This window comes from Grus americana, chromosome 14 (genome assembly GCF_028858705.1).
Source record: "Grus americana isolate bGruAme1 chromosome 14, bGruAme1.mat, whole genome shotgun sequence".
In the NCBI taxonomy this organism is placed as follows: Eukaryota; Metazoa; Chordata; class Aves; order Gruiformes; family Gruidae; genus Grus; species Grus americana.
The window spans coordinates 2069310-2091236 of record NC_072865.1 but is presented as its reverse complement, the minus strand read 5'-3'; the positions used below and the strand labels follow the sequence as shown (position 1 = coordinate 2091236).

Below are 21927 nucleotides of genomic sequence, written 5' to 3'. Positions count from 1 at the left end.
TAATGTTGGTTTGAAGCTGATCAGCAAATCCAACGTAAAAGTATGGAGAGCTGGCAGGAGGCAGGCGAGGTGACGGACCTGGGGTGACCACTGCTGGGTCATTGATTCCTGCTCCCATGGTCTGGCCCTTAACGCTGTTGAAGTGCATCATCAAATCCTGTATAGCTTCAGCATAACTTGGAAGACACAGAAACACGGCGATAAGTGAATGGGAAATAACTCGTGCGTGCAGGGGGCTGGGGACACTCGTGCATGCCTGCACTGCGGCGGGTCGGCAGAACCCCACGCTGCCACGGTCGCCCCAGCCTGGCCAGGGGCACGGGAGAGCCTGAATTCCCCAGGAATTAGAGACCCTGGCAGCAAATCCCGCAATCTGAAGGAACAAACCCAACCACGATGCCCAGGGTTACTGCGGTGAGGAGCACCCCCAGTCGCTTTAAACCTCCCGGGGCAGGCGGTGCCGCGTATCGCTGGAGCCGGGTAAAGGGTTACCGTGCCATAAATAAGGAGTTCTGGTGTGCTGCGTGAGCCGTGAGTCATCAGGATGTAAAGTATTGCTTCCCGTAAATAGGGTGAAGCAGCGGAGCTGAGCGGCAAACAGAAAACTGGCAAAATAAAACTATTTTAATTCTTTTACAGAAAGCTGCGGCAGCTTTTATCCCACCGAAAATTACAAACGTCGCTGAGGGAAATTCCTTGGAAAGCAAATCATGGCTGCAAGGAAATTGCTTCATCAGAAACTCGGTTTTCTGCTAAAAAAAAAAGCAGATTGACAGAAAGGTTTTGGCTCATCCTCATGCTTATGTAATGAAGTGGGCAGAGTGCTTCATGCACAATTAATTGCAGCCTAATAGCAATCGTAATTTTGACTGCTGGACTGGGTGCACAGGAAACTGCTCTGATGTCTAGGTATTAGAAAATGCACTCATAAAAAATTTGAACTGTCTTGCTAAATTAATCCTGCTCTACAGCGTAATAAATTGCTAATGGAGATATATTTGATTTAATTATGACTGTTTAACAAATCCGGCTAGCACTTTGGTTTTGGAGTTGTGTTACAGCCAATATTTCCTAGACTTATTTATATAATTTAGTTTTATTTTAGTCTTACTGTTTTAACCTTGTAATAACCCTTCCAGCTGCCATGTGGAGCATCTTTTCCTGTCCCAGAGTCCAGCGATAGGAAGAAATAAGTCGCAGTGAGGGGAAGATAAAGTCTCCCCACTAGGAATATCTGACAGCGTTGTAACATAATAAATTGGACAAGGGACATTCAGTTGGGACACCTTCCAAGGTAGTTAGCGGCAGCTTTTGGCCTTGCCTCATCTGTTTCCAGAGCACTTCCCTCCCCTGGTTTGGTGCTTATTCTGCACCCACCGCGGCCCCTGTGTTGCCCGCAGAGGAATCCTGCAACCCACGCTCACGCGCTTCCCAGGACACCGGCTCTGCTGAATCACTCACAGCCTTGCGCGGTTTCGTATTTTCAGCCCTTTTCGTCTGAACCTCTCTAATTGCCCCGCAGACATTAATGAAGTGGTTTAATATGCACCTATAGGCCAGGAAAAATATCACTATTCCTGCTTTAAAGATGATGAAAGTCCAGAATAGAGAGGAAAAGCAAATAGTGGCAGGTTTCCTGATCCTAATCCTCGGTAAGCGATGCATCGTGCTTCCTGTTGATGCATCGCGGTTTCCCCAATGACCTTTGCTATATTGTTGATTCACATGATTTAGGTGAATGAAATTACTGGGTGTTACTTAGCTCGATAGTCAGGCGGCCTAGATGTTTCCATACTCTTGGTTTTGCTTTGTTTTAATTTAATCGCTAGAATGAATCCTTGATTCAGGGGAGAAATAGATATTCAGGTGAAGCGCCTGGGTTGGGGTTTCTTCAGTCAGGGGTCTTGTCCACGTTGGCACGCGCAGGGATGGTAAGTCTTTTGCATCCTCGAAAAATAGAAACAAACCCGGTAGGGAAGCAGGAGAGCTTATGTGGGTGTGTTGGATCAGGCCTATATGGCAAAGTACTGCAGAAAAAGGAGCAAATGCCATGAAGCTGCTTCCAGCAACGCGCCGGTTCTCCAGCTCACCCGCTGGCATTTGTAATCCTGGCAGGGAACACCACAGGAATGTTCCCGAGGTTAGCTCCCTCGATGTGTGCCATTTCTGATTAATTGTTCTCATGTAATTGTCTTTGAATTGCCTCGGGCTTCCTTCTGCGCCTTCAGATCCGCAGGGCTGAGGTCTCCCTGCTCGCGGGGTGCTCCGTCTGCCAGAGCCGTGAGCGATGGCTTTAGCTCATCCTCATCAGCACCTGTATGCTCGCTGCGTATCTGGGCTATTTTAGAAAACACGACCTTAGAAATTGTGTTTGCAATTGAGAAACGCTGCAATGAACATGTTAATGTAATTAGGTAGTAAGGGAGGTTGGGTGGGTTTTACTCCAAATGATGCAAATCTATCTGGGGGTCTTCATGGGAGAGCACGGCATCGCATGAATTTGCAACAGATGCATTTTGATCAAAAGCAAAAGAAACTGAACATTCGAGTCAACAGTTTCTCAGGCAGAAGGCTGACTCAGCTATTTCTCAGGGCCGTACTAGCTGCTGGCTGCGCCCCGTCCCTCCTGCAGCCCAGCCCTGCCTTTCGCGTTTGCTGGTGGGTGCTGCCTGGGGACAGCGGGAGTTCACCCGGGGCTGAGCCTGGGCCGGGGGCTTGAGTGGCCAAAATTCAGTAATATAACTGAATATCGAGATTGAGCCACCCAGAGCTGGAAGGGCATCGTCAGGGAGTGCCAAAGCTTTGCGCTGCGCGTCTCTTAGGGAGCTGGAAGTAAGGCGTGGGAGCCCCAGGTCTGCAGGTCTGTTACCAGGCTCGTGATTCTCGAGCTTTTTGATCCATCTACCAACTACCCCGAGTACCGCGGGCTACACAACCCCTCGCACCGATTTCCGCATTTCAACTGTTCGGTCATTTATTTTTGGTAGCGAGGTAACCGTAGTGCATTTCCAATGGCATCGCAATGAATTTCTAGCAGCGGCATTCATACCCGTATAATTTCGTGGCTGTTTTGTTTGCGTGGGAAGGATGCGTGGGTGGGATTGCACACGCTGGGGGCACAGCAGTCCGCAGGAGCTGGGGCTGAGCCCAGGCTTACGCACTGGTTTCAGTGTCACTGAACTGGAAAGCTCTGGGTTTCGGGGGGGGGGGGGGGGGGTTGGCAGCTGAGTGATGCACATCCAAGAAGAACAGATTGATTTATTTATTTATTTGCAGCTGGCAAACTGGTTAACGTGGATGAGCAAGCGAGTGTTGCGGGATCAGCTGAGAGTTAGGTTCTCGCGGTCTGTCCTCAAAAGCAAACGCCTCATCTGCATCTCTGTTTGCTGGAGGCTGGGCCAGGCTGATTCCAAGCCTCCGGGGTGGTGTTCCGGAGCTGAGGGTGTCAGACAAAGGTGCATATGAAGTCTCTCCTCCTTGGCAATCAGTCCCCCCCCTCTTTTGGGTTTTAAAGCTATTGGGCAATTTTGCTGTGAGAAAGCTCGCTGCATATACCTGATGCGAGAACAGGAAAAGCTCGAAGTAACATTTGCATGTCAAAAAAAAAAAAAAAAATAAGTAAAAGAATCAAAGCAGCAATTGAAAAAGGGAAGAAAAACACTGGAGTATGTCAAATGTCTGCTCATGTTTGATGTTCTGAGCGTTTCAACCTGGTTGCTTCCATCCCATATGCTCACCCTCTGCCCTCCCGTTGTGTGTTTTATTAATAACCTCTGAACTTGAACTACACGGTGAGCTCTGCAGGGCGGGGAGCGGCAGCCCTGGCCGGAGCTCGAGGCAGCTCTAGACCCCCCCGGGGTGAATTAGCACATGGGAAAAACCCTCGGGAGCAGCTCCGTGTCCACAGCCATCGGGACCCAGAGCTTGTTTCAGAGCCTGAGCTCAGCCACAGTGCTCGCAGCAGCACCGGGCACCCCTGCAAACCTACGCTTAGTGCCTCTTTAACGTACGAGAGCGGAGGATTAAAGCGGTCAATCCTCTGCTGCTGTAACCCCGCGTGTGTAAGCACGCTACCAGCGCTCCCTTGGAGTGCATCCAAGACTCTTGCGTGGACCTTGTGTACCACGGGGTTCGAGTTGGAGACCTGCAGGGCTGTCGGCAAATGGAGCTTTCTGCGCCTGGCAGGATGTTGTTAGCGTGTGTCCGGAGCGTGTGTCTGCTCACGGCACTTCTGCACTAACACCCCGCCAGTGTCACTTCCTCCGTCTTCCCCTCCGCTTTCAAGCGGGGCAGTAGCTCAGAGCCTTGGCAGCTCGGTGAAGTCCCCAGCAGGACGGAAAACCCAACACAGCTCAACAACGGGTGTCAAAATGGGAGAAGAATCACATTGCCTTCAGTCCCCACAGCGTGTTCCCAGCGGGAAGCTGCCTGGGAACTGCCTTCCTCTGGGGAAGCACCCAAAGCCTTGCCCCTTTAGCTCTGCAGGGGCTGAGCCTGCTCTACAGAGATATAGTTCTTGATGAGCTCTTAGAAAAAACTCGGGTCCCCCCCCCTCCCAGCCTGCTGTACCCTCCCTGGGAGCTGGCATCGTTCATAAGAAATGCTGCGACTGGGCCGGGCAGATAGGCACGATGCCAAGACAAGATGCCTTTTGGTTGACCTAGAAAGAGTAACGATGTTGGGCTTAGTATGGAAAAAAAGACCTGCTTGGAGGAAGTTATGGGGGGAAAAAAAAAAAAATTCACACAAATATGTCTGTGAACTTGGCTGCTGTACAGTAGCGGTGCTGAAAATAGCTGCAAAAACCGGGCTGCATCATGGTGAGCAAAGCTTCAAGAGCTGCGGCTTCTGCTGAAGCGTGAGGAGCAGGGGGTGACAGGAGGAAGATGATGCCACATCTGATGGTGAGGGCTCGCTCTGTCTTGAGGAATTCACCTGGTTTAGCATCTTGCGTGTTTGAAGGTCAGCTTGCGTTTATTGGCTTGTTTTTAGGTGGGCTCAAAAGGCATTTGCATGAACTTTGAAAGAAAAAAAAAACCATAAGAAAATGAAACACAATCTCCACAGGAAATTTTGACATAATTACTGTGACTCAACTTATTAATATTAGCTGTATTATGTAACCGTTAGTCTTGATGCTTTCTTCCTGCCTGGTCTTGTGAGTGTGCTACCGGGCATTAATGGAGATAAAAGACTTTGTCAGCTTCGAAGCTGAAAATCCAAATTTTCAGGTTTTTCAGTCACCCTTTCCAAATACAGCATAAGAAGGGTCTCCACTGAACCCCACGCCGGGGGCAGTCGCCCACCGCGGTGCTCCTTAGCACCGAGACAGGGCAGGGTGTGTCGGGAAGCAGGGTTTCCTCCCCTGGGAACGGTCTCGCTAGTGGTCACGAACCTCCATGAGGTAGCGCCAAGAATTAATGAAAGGTTAAACAGATTGTGTTATGAGCGACGTAGCCTGGCTAAGGGCTCTGACCACAGAAGCGGGGTCAGGAAGTGCAAAAATTACTTAGAAACTTCATGGCTTGTTGGTAGCTCAGGTGGACGCAGGTCACAGTCAGGCTAGGCAAAAATTAAATATTTCAGCTCATTTCAACAAGACTACTGTTCTTTGTGTGGGTGGTTGTTTTGGTTTTTTTTATAAACACAACTGAAACATTTTATTTTGATTTTATATTCATATGAGGTGATTTAAGCAAAATTCAAATCTACTTGTGGGAAATTCCCTTTTGATCTACATCATGTTTTCTGAGACAAAAGCGCTGTGACGAGAAAGTTCCAAACAACTCAGATTTCACCATTTGTTTTAGTTATTGGAGACAAACGATGCCTTGCACATTAAAGTATTTTATTTCATCTTGTTTCATGATGTAACTGAGCGATCCCTGTACGTTCATGTGCTTTTTATTGCCAGTAACCAGTGCTGGCTGGGTACGAGGGGCAGGTGACGGAGGCTGCGAGAGCGATACCAGTTTATATGACTTTCCACTAGCTACATAAACAAGTAGGACTGCCACCAGCCATCACTGTCATACAGGGAAATTCAGCCTAAACGTGGTCTGAAGCCCTGCAATCACAGGCTACAGATGCAGCTGCTTCCCAGGACGATGCATGAGCCAATCCCAGCCGAACCAAAGTGGCTGAGAAGTGATCAAGCTTCTGCGAGGGCTTGTCCTGTGGTTTACATCAGCTATTTCCATCGTGGTTTTCAGTGGCTGTGCATTTTGTTACTGGCAGAGTAGCTACTCCAACTAGCAAAAAAAAAAAAAAAAATATATATATATACACTTTGTCCATCTCGTGAAAGTCCATCTGCTGCCATGAGCCATCTTTACAGGTCATACAGCTCAAAGTCTTGAAGGCTGTCGTCTAAGTGGCAGGCATATTGGCTTTCGTCTCTAAATGTTTTGTATAGGTAAATAACTTCTGAAATAGGAATATGGGTAATTCTGATGTCGGGGACAACAGGAAGAGGAGCTGGGCTGAGGAAACCAAGGAGTGTGCGTGTGCTGTAGGGACCGCTGTGGTCACGCGTGGAAGATGCGTGTGAAAGTGTCTTGAAAATGGTGCCATCACTTTGGGTTTAAAGACCTTGTTTAAGTGGAAGGGGCGTGAACCTACATGGGAAATACTGTTAAGAAAGGAGACCTTGGAGACCCTTCTTTGGGCATCTTTTTGTGCCATTCGTCAAAACCATTATCCCGACATCGCTGACGGGAGGCTTTGCAAGAGTTTCTTCTTCTATTTTTCCAGTATGGTTGTTGCTTATTAATATTGTTCAAGGAATTTTGCATCATTCAAAGGGTGGGGTTTGTGTTAGAGGGGGAACGTCCAGCTGACTGTTGACAGGATACCATTAAGCAGTGCCTTCACATGTATCAAAGAAAATAATCTGAAATACAGACCAAATACGAAGATTTTGGACCAGAACAATCTGACTTATTATTTGTTATTTACATTCTCTTTTCCAGAGAGTGAAAAATGCCAGAAATAAAGGAGAGGAGCTACTTTGCAGAATTTCCAGCTGTTTTACAGACTGGATTTCAAATTTTTAGAAGTCTGCCCCGGGAAGGGGCCACTGGCCAAGCTGGGGGCTTACCCACTCAGGGAGCTGGAACCAGTTCCCAAGGCGTTCCTGGTCTGGTGGCTCACCAGGACTTTGGTTCAAGCCATCAGACTCTCATCAACGAGTTTTGGGAGACGTGACCGCACGAACCATCTTGAACAGTGTCTGTCGGTAAGGAGGAGCTGTTCCTCCTGCCCCGTCGTGTCAATGGCCCCATGTGTTGGAGAGGATGCAGGTATGAAACTGGGCTTTTCTTCTGTCAAATAAAGCACTTCTTTAACTCAAGTCCTGTGTATATGCCAAAAAAAAAAAAAAAAAAAAATTTGATTACCAGAGATGAATGGTGCACATGCTCAGAAATTAACATTAAGCTGTCTTCGAGGTGGTGGGGACTTACATCAGAAAAACAATGGGATGGCGTTGGGCCTATTTCATTTTTATCCTGAATGATATAATGGTTTATTCAATCAGCAGGGAGTCTCAGAATAATACAGATTTATCTTCTTTTGCAAAAGTATGATAAATAGGATTAATCTGATCTTGTGGCCCTGAAGATCAGTCCGTCGGATGCGACACAGAGCTGTTTGAGCACTGTACTAGAAGAGGTTGTTTTGAGGCCACCCTCTCTTTGCAGATGCTGTGCAGGCAATGGTGACTTCTGCCGTTAAAGGTCAGACTCCTCTAGTTCTGCTTTCCGCACTAGACCCAGCTCCAGCCTTTACCCTGCCTGCTCACGTGGAGATGTCGCACGCTTCAAGAGCTCAAAAGGGAAAGTTCAGATTTGGTCCTCAGCTTGGACAATGCCAGAGGTAGATCCAAGACTGAAACCACCGAGAGATCAGGTGTTACCTGCATGAGTGCTTCTGGCTCGTTTCACATTAGAGCATGTTTTTTTTCTGTTGGTTGGCAACGAGACCCTGGAGTCCACCATTGCCTTGACTAAGGGTGAGGTCAGGAGTCCCCTGTGTCCATCTGCTCCCACCCACAGGAAGGGAGCCCAGCGCAGCCATCCACAGCGGTGAGGGGAGGCGAAGTGGTAGAGACCTCAGCAACATCCTCTGCAAAGTGGGGAACTGGGGGATTTGGAGCCCGGGGAGAAGGTTCCACTGGGAGGCAAAACCACTAAGACGGTATTCTGTAAGTGTTCAAAATGAGGGATATCCCAAAGTGTCTGAACTTGTGTGGTACCCCGGGTGCCTGGAGACACCCTGGAAGGTGTGCTGCTTCACCAGGGACTTCTCCAATACTTTTCCCACCTTTTCACCCGCTAAGCAAAGCCTTCAACGTGGCGACGAGCAAGAGGCACAAAGTGCAGCTCGGGCGTCTTACACAGCACAAGGCTTTGTGTCATCTGAGTTATAGGAAATCGGATTACTGCAAGAGGTATCTCCATGCAAAGGAGATGTGTCCAAACCTGTCTGACACCTGAGGCTGCCTGAAATCAAACCTCGGTGCTGCCTGTTGAATGTGCTACTTTGGACCCACTGGAACTGGGCAGACAAGAAGGACTTGGAGGCTAAATTTTGTTATTGGCTTGGTTGAAAGTTATTTGAGTCTTTTGAATGTTTCTGGGGTGTCAAAACCCACAAAAATGGAGAAAATTTCACATAGGGACCTTGTATCCCATCCACCTTCCCCCGTCTTACCTTGATTTCTGGTACTTGCTGTTTGGTTTAACTAAAATCAGAAGCGAAAGGATGGTATTTCTAATTTCATTCTGACCCAGACCAGGAAATGTGGAGAAGCATTTCTAGTCTTTCTAAGCTGAAGTCTCTTGTTTTCAAGCCTGTAAGCAGGTAAAGGGAAATTTCCTTTTTGATCTAAGACACAGATATCCAAAACACTTCACCCACCTTGGGTAAAAAAAATATTATGAGATGCTCCAGCCTTTAAATATTCTGGCTTCTGGAAGCAAAGAAATTCCTACTTTTATTTTAATTAAAGTTTATTTTTGTGTAATGAATCTTTGTTTTTCTAATGGAATATAGTGTGTGTGATGTGAGAGCTTCCAAAAATGACATCTGATTTGGTTGCTGTGCCGTTGGCCCTGAGGGAGGGGCTAATATTTCCCCATAAATCTTTCCAAAGTTCATCTTCCTGTGCAGTGTACTTCATGACCACCATTAACAAAAAGAAAATAATTAGTTTGGGATTTTTTGGGGAAGTTTTTAATCTTACACTTTATTTAAAAATATAAGGGATTAGAGGGGGTCAAAAGCAAACAAAAATATTTGTATAATCATCTGCTTTCCACAGAAATTGTTCATTTCTTTGTGATTTATGGAAAATTGCTTTGCTCTCTTCTTCCTCTGCACTGCTTCCTCCCTCTTCTCATCCAAACAACTTTTTCTACACTTTGCAGACAAAGTTTTTTCTATTTTCTGCTGAAGAAAGCCAGGTATCATTTGTTGTTTGGGATTTTTTTCCCTTTGGAGGCAAAGTGAAAATTTCTCTCGCATCTGCTATTTTTCCTCCGCAAGCCCCCTCATTTTTCTGAGCCCTTTTGCAGTGCCCCCTTGATAGGAGACAGAATCATGCTGGTGATAACTTCAACCTGTTTGTTTTGGGAGAAAATGTGAATTACTGCTCAGGAGGGACCGCTTCTTTTGTGTTTTCCCATGGTAGATCTGCATTCCTGAGCACGGTGGGTTTCCCCCACGGACCTTTATCATCTCCTGCCTGCGTGGACCATTACTGGCTCGGGGATGAAGTGTGAAGAGCGGAAACTCTCTGTGCACAGACCGACTGTCAGGAGATGCTGCGTCTGCTCCGCGCCTGCCCAACATCCTGTGCGACTTTCAAGCAAATCTCTCGATTTCTTTGCATCGCCGTACCCAGACGTCCTCGCCTCAGGTAATCACAGCTTCCTTGCTCGCGGGGTGCTGGTAGGGGAACTTCAGGCTTCGGTGGTGGATTCACACGTCGATGCTGTGCGGTGCTGTGCGGCGTTGCGCTGCGCGAGGGGAAGCAGCTTGTGGGAAAGTCTGAACCGGAGAAATAAGTGGTGCCTTGAAAAAGCTGCCGCAGGCTCCGAGCAAGCTGAGGAGGGGAGTTCCTGAGGTGGAACCGCACGAAACCGCAGGAGCTGCCGTGCAGGCGGGCGCCGGGGTGCGTCGGTGCTGGGGGATGCGGCTCCTGGGGGGCACACGGGGTTTGGGAGGCACCGTCTCTGTGCCTTCATCTCTGACACCCTGGCACTTGCTTTTACTTATAAGCACATCTGGGTGCTGCGCCCTGTTAAGTGATGCATCTGGGAAATAATCAGCCAGAGGCTGGAGCTTATCCCCGTGCCAGAGCCGTCTCTCGGGTTTTCAGCGGCGCAGAACTCCCCAGCTTGGTTCATATTTCTCATTGTACGCAACTTGCTTGAATTTCGTTGCTTATGTAGCCATAAACTCCAGAGCTTCAGATACATCCCCGCTCTATTTCTAGCCAGCAGCGAGCCCTGCATGAGTCACTTCGTGATGCTCCAAGCCGTGGCACAGGACGAAGCGGTGGAAAGCCTGCGAGTCCCAGCGCGGTCGGACACCTCCAGCTGGTTCTTCTTACAAGCTGGACGGTGTGCGAGGTGCGTCCCGTCCAGGTGTTTAAACACTATCTCGGGTCATGGGGAAAGCAGATCTTAGACAGTTAAAGCACCTTAAGGCAGTGCAGGAGGTGAGGAATGTTGGAAATTATTTTTCGCGGTGAGCTGGCTAGGATGGAATGGATAAACTTCTGGGAAGCAGAGACTGTGCCAAGGGCTACAAAAATTTTAGATCCCCTGATCTAAGTTTTCATCTTCCAACTGGACTGCAAGGAGAAGATTTTTGTCTTAATAATGACTTCAGGGTAGGAGCATTAGAAAATGCAGTTCTCCATCTTCACGTCTTGCTGTGCTGGAGCCTGCAGCAGGGCAGACCCTGCTGTTCCCCCCACATGGGCTGGTTTCCAGTGTGAGGAAGACGATGGTGCTTTCCCACTGCAAGGGAATATAGCCAGAATAAGGTTGTGAGATGGGAGGTGGTGAGCAGGATGTAGGCAAACCTGGCAGCAGCTGCTTCAGCGACAGTGCTTGGAGAAGAGCTTTATAAAATATACCAAAGGTAACGTGCTGTCAGCTGTCTTGATGCCAGTGTTGTAAAAACCTATATATATATATATATATATATACACACACACACAAAAACTGCAGGGAGAATGGGTATCAGCATGTGAAGAAATTAATACACTCTGGCAAAGAAGAAATGATTTTATCAGCTGATCTAGAAATACAGTCATATTCAATACGTTAACATTGTCCCTTTCCTTACAGCACTTGATACGTGGTTTATAGCCAGAAGAGGCACGGGATGAAGCCAAGGCTGGGAAACCTCCCCCTTGGAAGCAGGGATGAAGATTCTCATGGAGCAGCAGTTGATGGTCTGCACACCCAGCAGCTCTGCCCGGCGGCTGGGCGATGGCCATGGGAAGGCTCTCGCCGTCCGGCGGCTGTTGGGTGTCTAACGTGGCAAGGGGACACCACAGGCAGACGTGGAAGAAAGACGGATGAGTTAGTCCTGAATCCGAATTCGGGTTCATAGCCATGTTGCTCCGCAATCACTAAAGATTAAGATCTTAATTTTAGCATTTCTTGTGCATTCTGCAGCCAGAACACGTCCCGTGTCTGCTCTGTGTAAGAGCCCGGGGAACGCTGGCGTGCTGGGTGTACATATTTAGGTTACTTCCAGAGAAGTGGATTCATTTTGATGGAACCAGCCGACCGCCTCAGCACTCGGCCGTGTCGTGATGGGGATGAAGGACAGCTCCCGCCTTACAGCATCTCGCTGTTGGAGGTTTTAACCTTGCTCACATATCTGTTACTGCTTGGTTTATCTTCACTAATATTCAGACTTTGACCCTACCAAGACCATTATCAGACCGTCTCTGGATTTCAGTGGCCAAACGCTCAAAAGCAGGGGCCCCCGGCGAGGGCTTCCTCTGCTTAACACAAAGTAAAGACCAACCTGTGCTGAACTAATTCATCCCGCTTTGATCCCTCTCTTCAGGAGGTCTCTTGGCCTTCCTGGAACCACCTGGTTCATTAGAAATTGGGGTTTTGAATGTATTGGAAATGTAGATCTCATATTCCCAGAGGCATATGGGGACGTGGTGAAATGAATGTGCATATTGTATCTTAATAATCTGGTCTTCTGGGGTTGACAGACTTTTTGAAGGAGGTTTGAAACAGGGACCAGTTTCATCTCACACCAGGCACTGGGTCCTCACTTAACTAACTCTGCAATTCCGTATAAACTTCTCAACGTAAAATATAGTACTATGCAATAATCAGATATTATTTAGAATGTATTTGGTAAGGAACATCTGCTGCCCTGAAAATTAAATTAAGGGTGTTAAATAGGAGTTTAAAGAAAACGGGTTTTGGGGGGAAAAAGATCTTTGAAGATACCTATTTTAGTTCAGATTTCAAATTTAAATTTCCTCAAATATGTTGGCAGGATTCATTTCTCCTTTGTACATGTAACATTATTTGTTCATATATGCCATTATACAGCTCCTTTCAAGCTGAATATTATACTGGAATACAGCAAAAGACAAATTTAAGATATGAAACTGGAGGAGACCATATTTCATACTGCATAAAATGCACCTCTGGAATTTTCAGTTCTTCTTTTCTGCAGTATTACAAATGCCTTTATAAAGTATCATGGCTGATGAGCTAAAAAAAAAAAAAAAAAAAAAAAGAGAAAAAATGCTGTGGCTTTGGATATGTTCACTTCAAGTTTGTGGTTAATAGTTCCCAGGCTGCTTAGAGGTGAGCCTAAGTTCACTCATCACACCACTGCTTCACCAGTCTCTGCCGATGTTTCTAAATGACTCTGATGAAAGATTGTGAAAAATGGACCTGTGGTAAATTGCATCACCCTCGTTATGCATTTTAAGATGGGGACACAACACAAGCTGTGTGTCCGGGTCACGCTCAGCCTTTCCTTGCATTCCCTCTCCACCCCCGCCGCAGCCACCGGTGCAGTTCAGCCGGTGCCACCCACGGCGGGTGCAAACCCGCTGCCTTCTGCTGTGAGTTCATTGCATAACCGTGCATCGCTACCCATGCTGGTTTCCTCCTCTGCACGAGACATTTTGCATTAGCTAGTGGTTATGGAGACACCAGATTTCTCTTTGGTGAAGGTAAAAAGCTGCTCTGGGTGGAAGTCCCCGACCGCCGTGCGCAGGACCCCCGTCGGCTACAAGCGTTCAGGTGGTGTGAGACCGGCCGGAACCGAGAGATCCTAGAAGAGCCCTTCGCTTTCTCACTGCCTGTGCCCTGACCTGTGCAACCGCTCTTTAAACCCCTTTCTTTCCAAAATACAAAGAGCTTTTTCCTTCTCAATCTTTGAGAGGTTTTACTTGAACCTCGTTAAACTTCATCACCAAAATCCAAAGCAGATTGAGACGAAACAGCCCGTAGGTGAGAATACGAGTTACAAATTGGTGCTGAAGAAACACTTGTAGTCAACCAGCCTCTCCGTACGCAGCTTTAAACAGCGTAAATTGCCATCAGCTACGATAGGAAGAAGTGGGGAGTCCCCAGCGCTACGTTAGGAATTAAACCAAGCCCGGCGTCTCTGGGTCCGGCCAGGGCTGTTGTCTGCCGGCTCCTTGCATGCGGGTGGTTGTTGTGGTGCTGGGACACGTTTATGTGTTTTATTTGTATGTAAATATAAGAAAGCAGAAACATAAACCCCCTCTGGGTATGTGGCTATTCTAGAATAAACCCACGCAGCGACACATTTTGAGGGAGGTAACGCAGATGCTACGACCGTAACAAGTGTGAGCGTCCCTGCTCGCAGCCGGCTGCGCTGCCTCGGGCGGGCCCCACGAGTCTGGGGTTACGTTATTCTGGGGGTGTTCCGTGATCCCCGCGTGCAAACCCGATATGCACCCGTGTCCCAAAGCAGCGCCTGGTGCTGTAGGTGGCCGTTGGGTACCTCAGCCAGGCAGCCGCGCTGCTGGGTGGGAGGTCGGTGCTAATTTGCACCAGCACTTCTGTAACGCTTCCTGGCATCCGTCTGCGTTTGGGCACCACCTGGACCTGCGGTGCTCTTTACTCTGCATCTCGCTTCTACTGTTACGTGGTCATTTACTAAACCAAAATAGTCCTTAATACCTAGCAGAAGTAACAGATCCTTTTGGGTTTAGTATTTTCCCTCCTGGGTAGAAAATGAGTAAAGTTTGGCAGCGGCGAACCAGACTTTGCAACTGCGAGGTTATTTTTCCCCATTGCAGCTTTTGCACGGTAGGGAAAAGGGTGTATTTAATCCCCGTGAATCAGTCCCCGCACGATGCTGGGTTTCCACTGCACCCTGATACCCTCGGCAATCCGGAGTCTGGCTCGGACATCTCGCTTTCCCATTCTTTATAAAGCAGGAGTGATTGTGTGTGAAAGGAGGTGCCTGGATGTGAAACCAGCTAGAAATATCCCGTCCACTTCTCCTTTCCCATCAGTAGATATTGCTTCAGTTCCCATTTCCTAATACTGCCTCTTTCATCGGCTTCAGGCCCTTTTCACCAGTTGCTTGCCAAGGATTTCTGCGCCTTGGACCAAGACATACTTTAGCTATTTTAAATGAAATCTTTGATATTCCTATTGCATTTTGTCTTCAAATGTGCATTTGTCATAATTTCTACATTTTTCCCCCCTCTTTCATGATGACTAGCGATGCAAGATAAAGTAAGATACTTCCACCATGCTATTTGCAGGGCTCTGGCCATGGAAACAATCTCTGTCCTCCTCTGCTCTTGCCTGCACCCCACTTTTCCCTGCTCTTCCTTTTAGCTAGACCCTTCTGCCAGCTTTCTCTCCTATCAAGCCTCGTGCCACCTCGCTGTCCTTTAATATTAAAGTAAAATGGACACCAACTCGTATCTGACATACCCTGTAAAATCTGCGACTCTCAGACGTTAGACAACTGCTCGGATCCTTGCAGTGAAGCAGACTGGAGTTAGCCCAGCCATACCTGCAGTCACGCTCCCAGCAGCTCATCGCTATATTGCTGCAAGTTTGCACGGGTTTGGGTGTTTAATTAGCGCTGGTTCCACCGCAGTGCCCAGGGCCCTCATTTTCCACTGGGGTGGTGCTGCCATTTGGGGCTCACAGGGCACAGCAGCGAGGAGGGGGAGGAAGGCAGTTCTGGGTGTTCACTCTTGCTCCCACGGTCCTTGTGCTTTCTCTCCCGCAGGCTGTTAGACCGAACACACCTCGTGTCTGTATAGAAACCAGCGCAATTTGGTGCTCATTTTGGCCTTGGTACTGCTTCAACATAAAAAATCAATAAGAATGTGCTTGTTTCCAGGGCACCCTTCATCAGGCAGTACCAGAAAGGAGCAGATTCAGACCCAAGGTGCCTTTGGGCTCTCACGGCCCAAGGCTGCACCACCGAGCGGGTCCCTCCCCACCCCGGGCATCCCTGTGCCCCACCGCCACGTATTGCTCCCGCCGAAGCTCCTCTCGTCAACCGGCTTCTGCGCCGCGGTGCTTTGCACCTGGATGGGAAACCAGGTAGGAAATTAGTAGGAAGGATGAGGCTGGAAACGGTGGGGGTCTGGGACCTGGCTCCTGAGTGTGCTCAGCTGGCCCCGCAGCAGCAACAGCCTCAGCTGCCTGATGAGGAGAAACTGTCCCCAAAACCCCTGACCTCTGCAGCTATTCTTTTTCGGAGCTGTAAGGAAAAGGAAATGGAGCTGCTGTAATGCATTGTTGTAAGCTGCTGGGTTCTGGTATGCTCCAATGTGTTGCTGTTTACTTTGCAGTGGTTTTTGTTGCCATTTGCATTTGAATGTTGTAAGCTGCAGCTGCAGCTCTTCCCCGGGGATGCTCCAGGTGTTGCTGGGGCATGCCTCAGGAGCTGCATCCCGCTATCGGCAAGGGCTGTGCAGCGAGGTTATTTAGGACAGGGAGGAAGGGAAAGGAGCCAGTAGGTCCATTTCTGTGAAAGCAGGGCTCCTGGGGCGGCAGGTCCAGCTCCACAAAGCCCCGGCTGTGGGCTGAGCGGGGTCTGCCCCTGCAGCGATGCGCAGCAGAGCCGGGCTGGGAGCATCACATCAGCTCCTCTTTGCACCAGGTACTCTGATATCATTTGAAATTTTTATTGCTAAGTATAGAAGTGGTTGAGAGAAACTGGGAGTGCAATCCTGGCGGTGGGGTTTGCTGGTTTGCTGATACCCTGGGGTTAGAGAGGAAACCCCAAGCTAATTTACCAGGACATTGCGTTGAAAAATAAGGGCAGGTAAACTACAGGGCCTGGGGTTTAATAATTCTGTTGATCTGGGGTTTCTGTTGCCTGTTTTAGAAATATATCTATATATAGCTGTGTCTTGTTGTTTGAACTACATCTGGCTTAAAACTGCTGCAGTCATTCTTGGGTTTAATTCCATTCTACTCTCAGAAGATTAGTAAATAAACGTAATAATTTCCATGCGGTGGGTGGCGTGGGCTGGCGTTGATTGGTATGAATCAAAATGATTGAAGAGCATTACTGAGTGCCCTGAGAATGAGAGGGAAACTGCTGGTGGAGCTGCCCGCACAGATGGCTCTCTAGCACATTAAGAGTACTGCATTTTAAGACAAAATGAAACTGTTTCTTCCTTTTTTTTCTTCATTCATAGACAGAAGCCAAACTCTACTGGCTCTACACTTTCCTCTTCTCTTTTTTTTTTTTTCCTTCCCCCCTTAATATTTCTGGTTTTCCTCTTTTCTTTTCACTGTACCTGCTCTTTTCCTTGGTTCCACGTTACAGGACACTTCTGTCCTCCTGTTGCAATGCTCTGGGCGGGGGCCAAGCCCGAGGGCGGCAATGTCCGCCCCTGTCTGAATGGGAATATCGGGCAAACAAGGAAAGGACTTCCAAGGCACCGAGTGCCTCTTCCTAACCTGGCTGTGCCAAGTGCCCTCTGCTCCCATAGACTTCAGTAAGAAATGAGGAATTGTCTGCTGCGGCTTATTCCAGTCATAATGTGCGTTAAGAGTGCCCTCAGAGGAGCTTCCCACTTTGTGTAGAGGGCAAAGGACCTCTTGTGCCCTAGTTTTCTGTATCTAGATTATGTCGTTTGAGAGGCTTCCTGAGCAATGAGCAGCACCGGTGTGCAGAGCCGCAATGCCGCCAAAGCCCGGGGCAGGCAGGGCTTCTTCCCGGGGCTCGGCAGAACTGCTGGTTGTGCTCTCCTTGGGGTCCCTCCAGAGACAGGGCTGAGCAGACGGACCTCTGCATCTTCCAGCAGCACCAGCCCGTGAGGGTTATTTCCCCTTCCAATTTTGGTCTGATGTTTCTCGGTTGGGGGGTGGAGGGTTTCTTGTTATTGATGATTCAGCTTTCCTCAAGATAGTCAGTCTAGAGTCCTTTTTTTGGAGTTTGATAAAGCACCTCAGTTAAGGCAGCACCTCGGTGCACAGACTGCCTTAGCTAGCGAGAAGGGCTTGGCGAGCGGGAGGATAAAACCAGACGAGCTGTGAGGAAAAGAGGATATCCAAGGAAGCAAGTTCTTGGTTCTTCAGGGATGGCCTCACCTGATGCCTGCAGGCGCTTCTGGCAACACTCCTGCCGCGGTAGCGTTAGACTGCACACTCCAGTTAGGCGTGCTGTAGAAATGCTTCAGTAGAAAGGGGTTTCGACTAAATCTACACTGGCTATATAAGCATTTTTACCACCACCTCCCCAAGCAAGACAGGGAGTTTTCAATTACAGAATCGCAAACAGCCACACAGGACGCACCCTGATTTATGCATTAAATACCAGGAAAGGCTTCGGTTCTGTTTGTCACTTAGCAGATGGTGACGGTTGTTCCAGCATGTCAAATATTTCATGCGTGACACCTCAATTCAGGAAATAGTGGTTTGCTCAGCAGAGGTGCAGGAGGCAGCAAGTTGTTATTGAGTATAACATTAGCCTTTCTCATAGTTTTTCTCGATTTACCGAGTTTGTTTTCCAGAGCAGAAAGCTGTACTGGGTTCCGCACGGGGGGCAGTGGCGTACCCCAGGTGGCACGTGCAGGCTCGGGACGCCCGCAGCAGGGAACGTGTCCCACGTGCCAAACTCCCCAGTGTTTTGCTGGGTTTTTGACACCGTAGCAAGTTCGTTTTCCTGCAGGGTTGGGCTCGCGTCCTGCAGACCTCGGTCGCTGAGGTTCCTGTTCCTCAGATGCAAGGTGCCTGAGGTTTGCTGAACCGCAGTGAGTTCATTGTGAAACTGTGCCACCGAAGCGGCTCCAGCCACCCCAGGGTTGGTTGTTATTCTGTAAAACGGGGTGAGGTCAATCCCTTGCAGGCCCTTACCAAGAAGTCAGGGGTAAGCGCAGGGCTGTGCCAAGCAGATGCTGTGCCCGTCCCGCAGGTGGGAGGGCAGCGATGGGTTTCCCCGCACCGTCCCCTCGACTTCCAGGAGAGAGCTGTGGTAAGGACAGCACCTGGGTCCTCTGTCTCGCAGCTCGCCAGGTCCCGCACTGAAAGCAAAAAGAAACAAGCTGGAAAATCGGCGTCTTCCTCCTCACTTTCACAAGGGCCAAGTGAAAGGGTCACGGAAATGATGGAGCGGCTCCTTCCAGCCGAGGGCCCCGGGGAGGCTGGAGCGCAGCCCCCCCCCGCCGTCTGCCGGCACGGCCGCTCTGCGGTTGCAGACACCTTCTGATTTCTAAAGCGCTCGGTGTGGGTTTGGCAAGCACCGGGAGAGTCGTGGTGCTGGGGTGCTGCGGGCGAGCGGGGTCTCTCTGCAGGTGGCCTTCAGCCCGCCCCTTCCAGCTGCCCAGGGATGCAAAATCCCTGCAGTGGCCAAGCAGCGAAGAGGAGCTGGTGGCTAAAAGTGGAGCGTAGCCCACCCATGCCTCTCCCGCAGGGTACAGGACGGCACGCAGCAGTTCCCGGGACAGCAGGGAAACGCCTCTGCTGCGACGTGATCCCCACAGCCTTTAAACAAGGCTCAGGGTGTAAGTTATTCTTGTTCACGGCCAGAACCTTCCCCAGGGCAGTTAGCCCGTTTCCCTGAAATGCAGCGATTTTTGCCTTTACTTGGATCTGACCGTAAGGTACCGCGCAATGTGTTTATGTGGTTTTAACGCTCCAGCCTCGGCACCGGGAACAGTCGAGCATCAGCCGTGGGGTGCCTCACGCGGGTCCCCGACCCGGGCAGGGTCCCGCCACCATCCCGCTGGGGACAGAAGCGGAGTCATTCCTGACCCGGGGGAGGCTGCCTCGAAAGGCCACCCGCTCAGCCTGGCTGGGCTCGGCCGTGGCAGCAGGAGGTGACACCCTGACGTGGAGCACAGAGAAATGTTATTCCAAGGCTTCCTCATACCTTTGGGCTGTCCACGCTCCCTAACCCCTGGGCACTCGCGTTACGTAAAGGTACACGCGCTGCAATCAGAACACCTCAGTGAGTTGCTTCTCTCAAGATGCTAATTAGGTAGAAGCTTTGCTACCTGTTTATCACAACATACCGGAGGAACGTGAGCTGGGGTCCTTCTCCTGCTGGGCTGTTCATCAGGGACGGGGACGAGGGGCTCAGCCTGTGCTTCCAGCAAAGCTCGCCACGCTTTGCCGTGGGGAATTGCTGGTTTGAGGGAGGGGAATTTTCCTGAATGTAGGAATTACATTCAAGCTTTGCCTCGGACATGGCTTTCATGTGCCACTGTGTTCGGCCGCAGGGATGACGTCGGGTTCTGAACTGCTGGGATGAACCCGGGAGCAAACAGGATCTGGGAATTAAGGCCCAAACATCAGTCAGCTTTGCGTACAGCTGGGCAAGGGTACAATCTAGGTGGGGCTGGGCCTTTTAAAATCAATGGAAAAAAACTTCTGTTATCTTTAGCTCCTAGGGAAGATAACATTAAATCAGCTAAGAAAGGGCAGTTTCAGTAATAGTGCCTTAATTAAACACACCACCAGTCTGAAATCTGGTCAGTCACAAGATGTAAATTAAAAATAGGTCCAAGAACACACCTATTAACTACTGTGGCTTTTTAAATCCTCTCTTCCTCTTCTTGACGATTGTTTTCCTCTCCCTGCCTCGTGGAGAAAAAGCCATTCAATGAGACAGGCTGATCACCCGTGCACGGAAATCGCGTGTGTAGCATCGCCGAGCTGCGTGGGTGTGATTCCCCTGGACCAGCCTGGCAGCGCTCTGCACAGCGGCTGGGGAGCAGCACGCTTCTGATGCAGCCAGTCGTTGTCAAACTTTTGCAACTCGCTCTGTAGGCAATATCTAAGATGCTTTTGGTATGACTCGGATGCAGTTGTTGATCGTTGGTGTGAGCTTTGATGGATGTTACGCATTAGTAGATACAAATTACACGAGATTTCTTGATGTGATGCAGCTCGTGCTGGGATTTTGGCACGCAGCCTGAGATGATACAGTCATCACATGAACATTAGGCGACTGAAGCACAGCTTTGCCGTGGACCTCCTTGGTACACCCCTGGGAACATCTGTCCATGGGCTTCCAGAAGCGTGGTGTTCAGGGTGGCGTGCAGCGTGTGGAGACCCCGGTGCGGCTCTCAAAGCTGATGCGAAGGCTTGCTCTGGGCAGGAGTGGCAGCTGCTGGATATCATACTGAATTATTATTTCTGTGTGTGCTAACACGGTTCGCTTGCTGACTTGAAATGATGCCACTGGTAATCTATGCCATCTTTCCCCAAGATTTTTTTAAAAATATCCTAAAAACCAGTTTACCAGCCGCAAGGCTGGGAGCAGGCCAGCGTAGTCCACGCTCCGCTCTCTGCTCCCTCTGCTTTCTTCAGCAATAAAGTCAGTGAAAACAAAGTCGTACCTGTCTGGACTTGGCTTCTCAATTTCTTCTGCCTGAAGACTCTTGGTGAAATCTTTACAGTATTTAGCTCATGATGGAACAAACTCAGTGAAACATATTCTTGCAATGCAGATATTAAAACTAGGCATGTTCTGTGTTTATGCCTGTGGTTAGCCTGGCTCTTGTTATTTAATAGCCTGGCTTGCAAATAGCTAATATGTGTAATGCTTGTGCTGGATTCATTTTGAACCAGGGCCAGCATCCTTGTGCTGTTTTCCATGCTTCATTCTCCGTGCTATCACTGCTAAACCACCGCATGCTTTGAAAGGAGCAAAACCTCCATCTACTTTTCAGTTGTCCAGAGCTCCTCAGACCATTACCCCATCCTCCTCCCAATGAAACCTGCCTTTTAACCTCTCCCTTGCTTTTGCATTTTTAACCATTGCTCCATGCAAACAGAGAAAAGGAAGTCCTTCCCTTTGCCAGTGGCTGAGGCAGCTGTTTCTGCTAAGGCAGTCGCGTAAAGCTGATGAGGTTGAATTCCCCTGGAAGATCCCCAGGAGCTGCTGCGCACATCTCGGCTTGCCCTAGCGTTTCTGTGCTCTGATGCTGTGCCCACGTGCCTGCAGCGTAGCGTGTCGCAGCCGTGCGACGGGGGACAATGCACAATGGGCAGGAGTGCTTATTTGAAGTGTGAAATTTCCTATACCGAAATAGGTCCTGAGTTCATCTGCGATAGCTGAGCATCCTCTGTGCGGGTGTTGGAAGGGTTGCTGGTTGTTCCGGGTGCTCGTGTTGTGTAAGTAACGTGCATTGGTGCAGTTCTGGCCCAGGAGCTGGGTGCCGCTTGCCAGGGAAGAGCTGCTGGCAACCTGACGTGCCACCAGCTCAGCCTTCTCCTCCCCGCTGGCTTTTGGGAGCCGAGGAGACGCTGGTGAGCTGCGAGGGGCAGGGCTGTGTGCCGCGGGCTGTGACAGCATCTCACCCCTAACCCCGCCTGACGTCCCTCGCCGGCGGCTCGGCTGGCAGTGGGTGCACCCAGCCGTGCCCGGGCCAGGTCGGTACTCTTCAGAGGCTTCGTGGTGAAG

At 49.5% G+C, this 21927-nt stretch overlaps 1 long non-coding RNA gene across 4 annotated transcripts in view; it reads left to right on the top strand.

Moving 5' to 3' along the window:
- LOC129212541 (uncharacterized) overlaps positions 1–20855 on the top strand; it is a 33347-nt gene extending 12492 nt beyond the window's left edge. Inside the window, exons 1-6 of one of the 4 annotated variants that reach the window (XR_008579204.1) lie at positions 4661–4962; positions 6972–7301; positions 8055–8203; positions 9692–9919; positions 10499–10634; positions 11361–20855. This is a non-coding gene — a long non-coding RNA (uncharacterized LOC129212541). Of the gene's footprint in view, positions 1–4660; positions 4963–6971; positions 7302–8054; positions 8204–9691; positions 9920–10498; positions 10635–11360 lie in introns of those variants that run through there. The other 3 variants (XR_008579203.1, XR_008579201.1, XR_008579202.1) reach the window with 3 other exon arrangements.
- The last annotated feature ends 1072 nt before the right edge of the window (positions 20856–21927 follow it).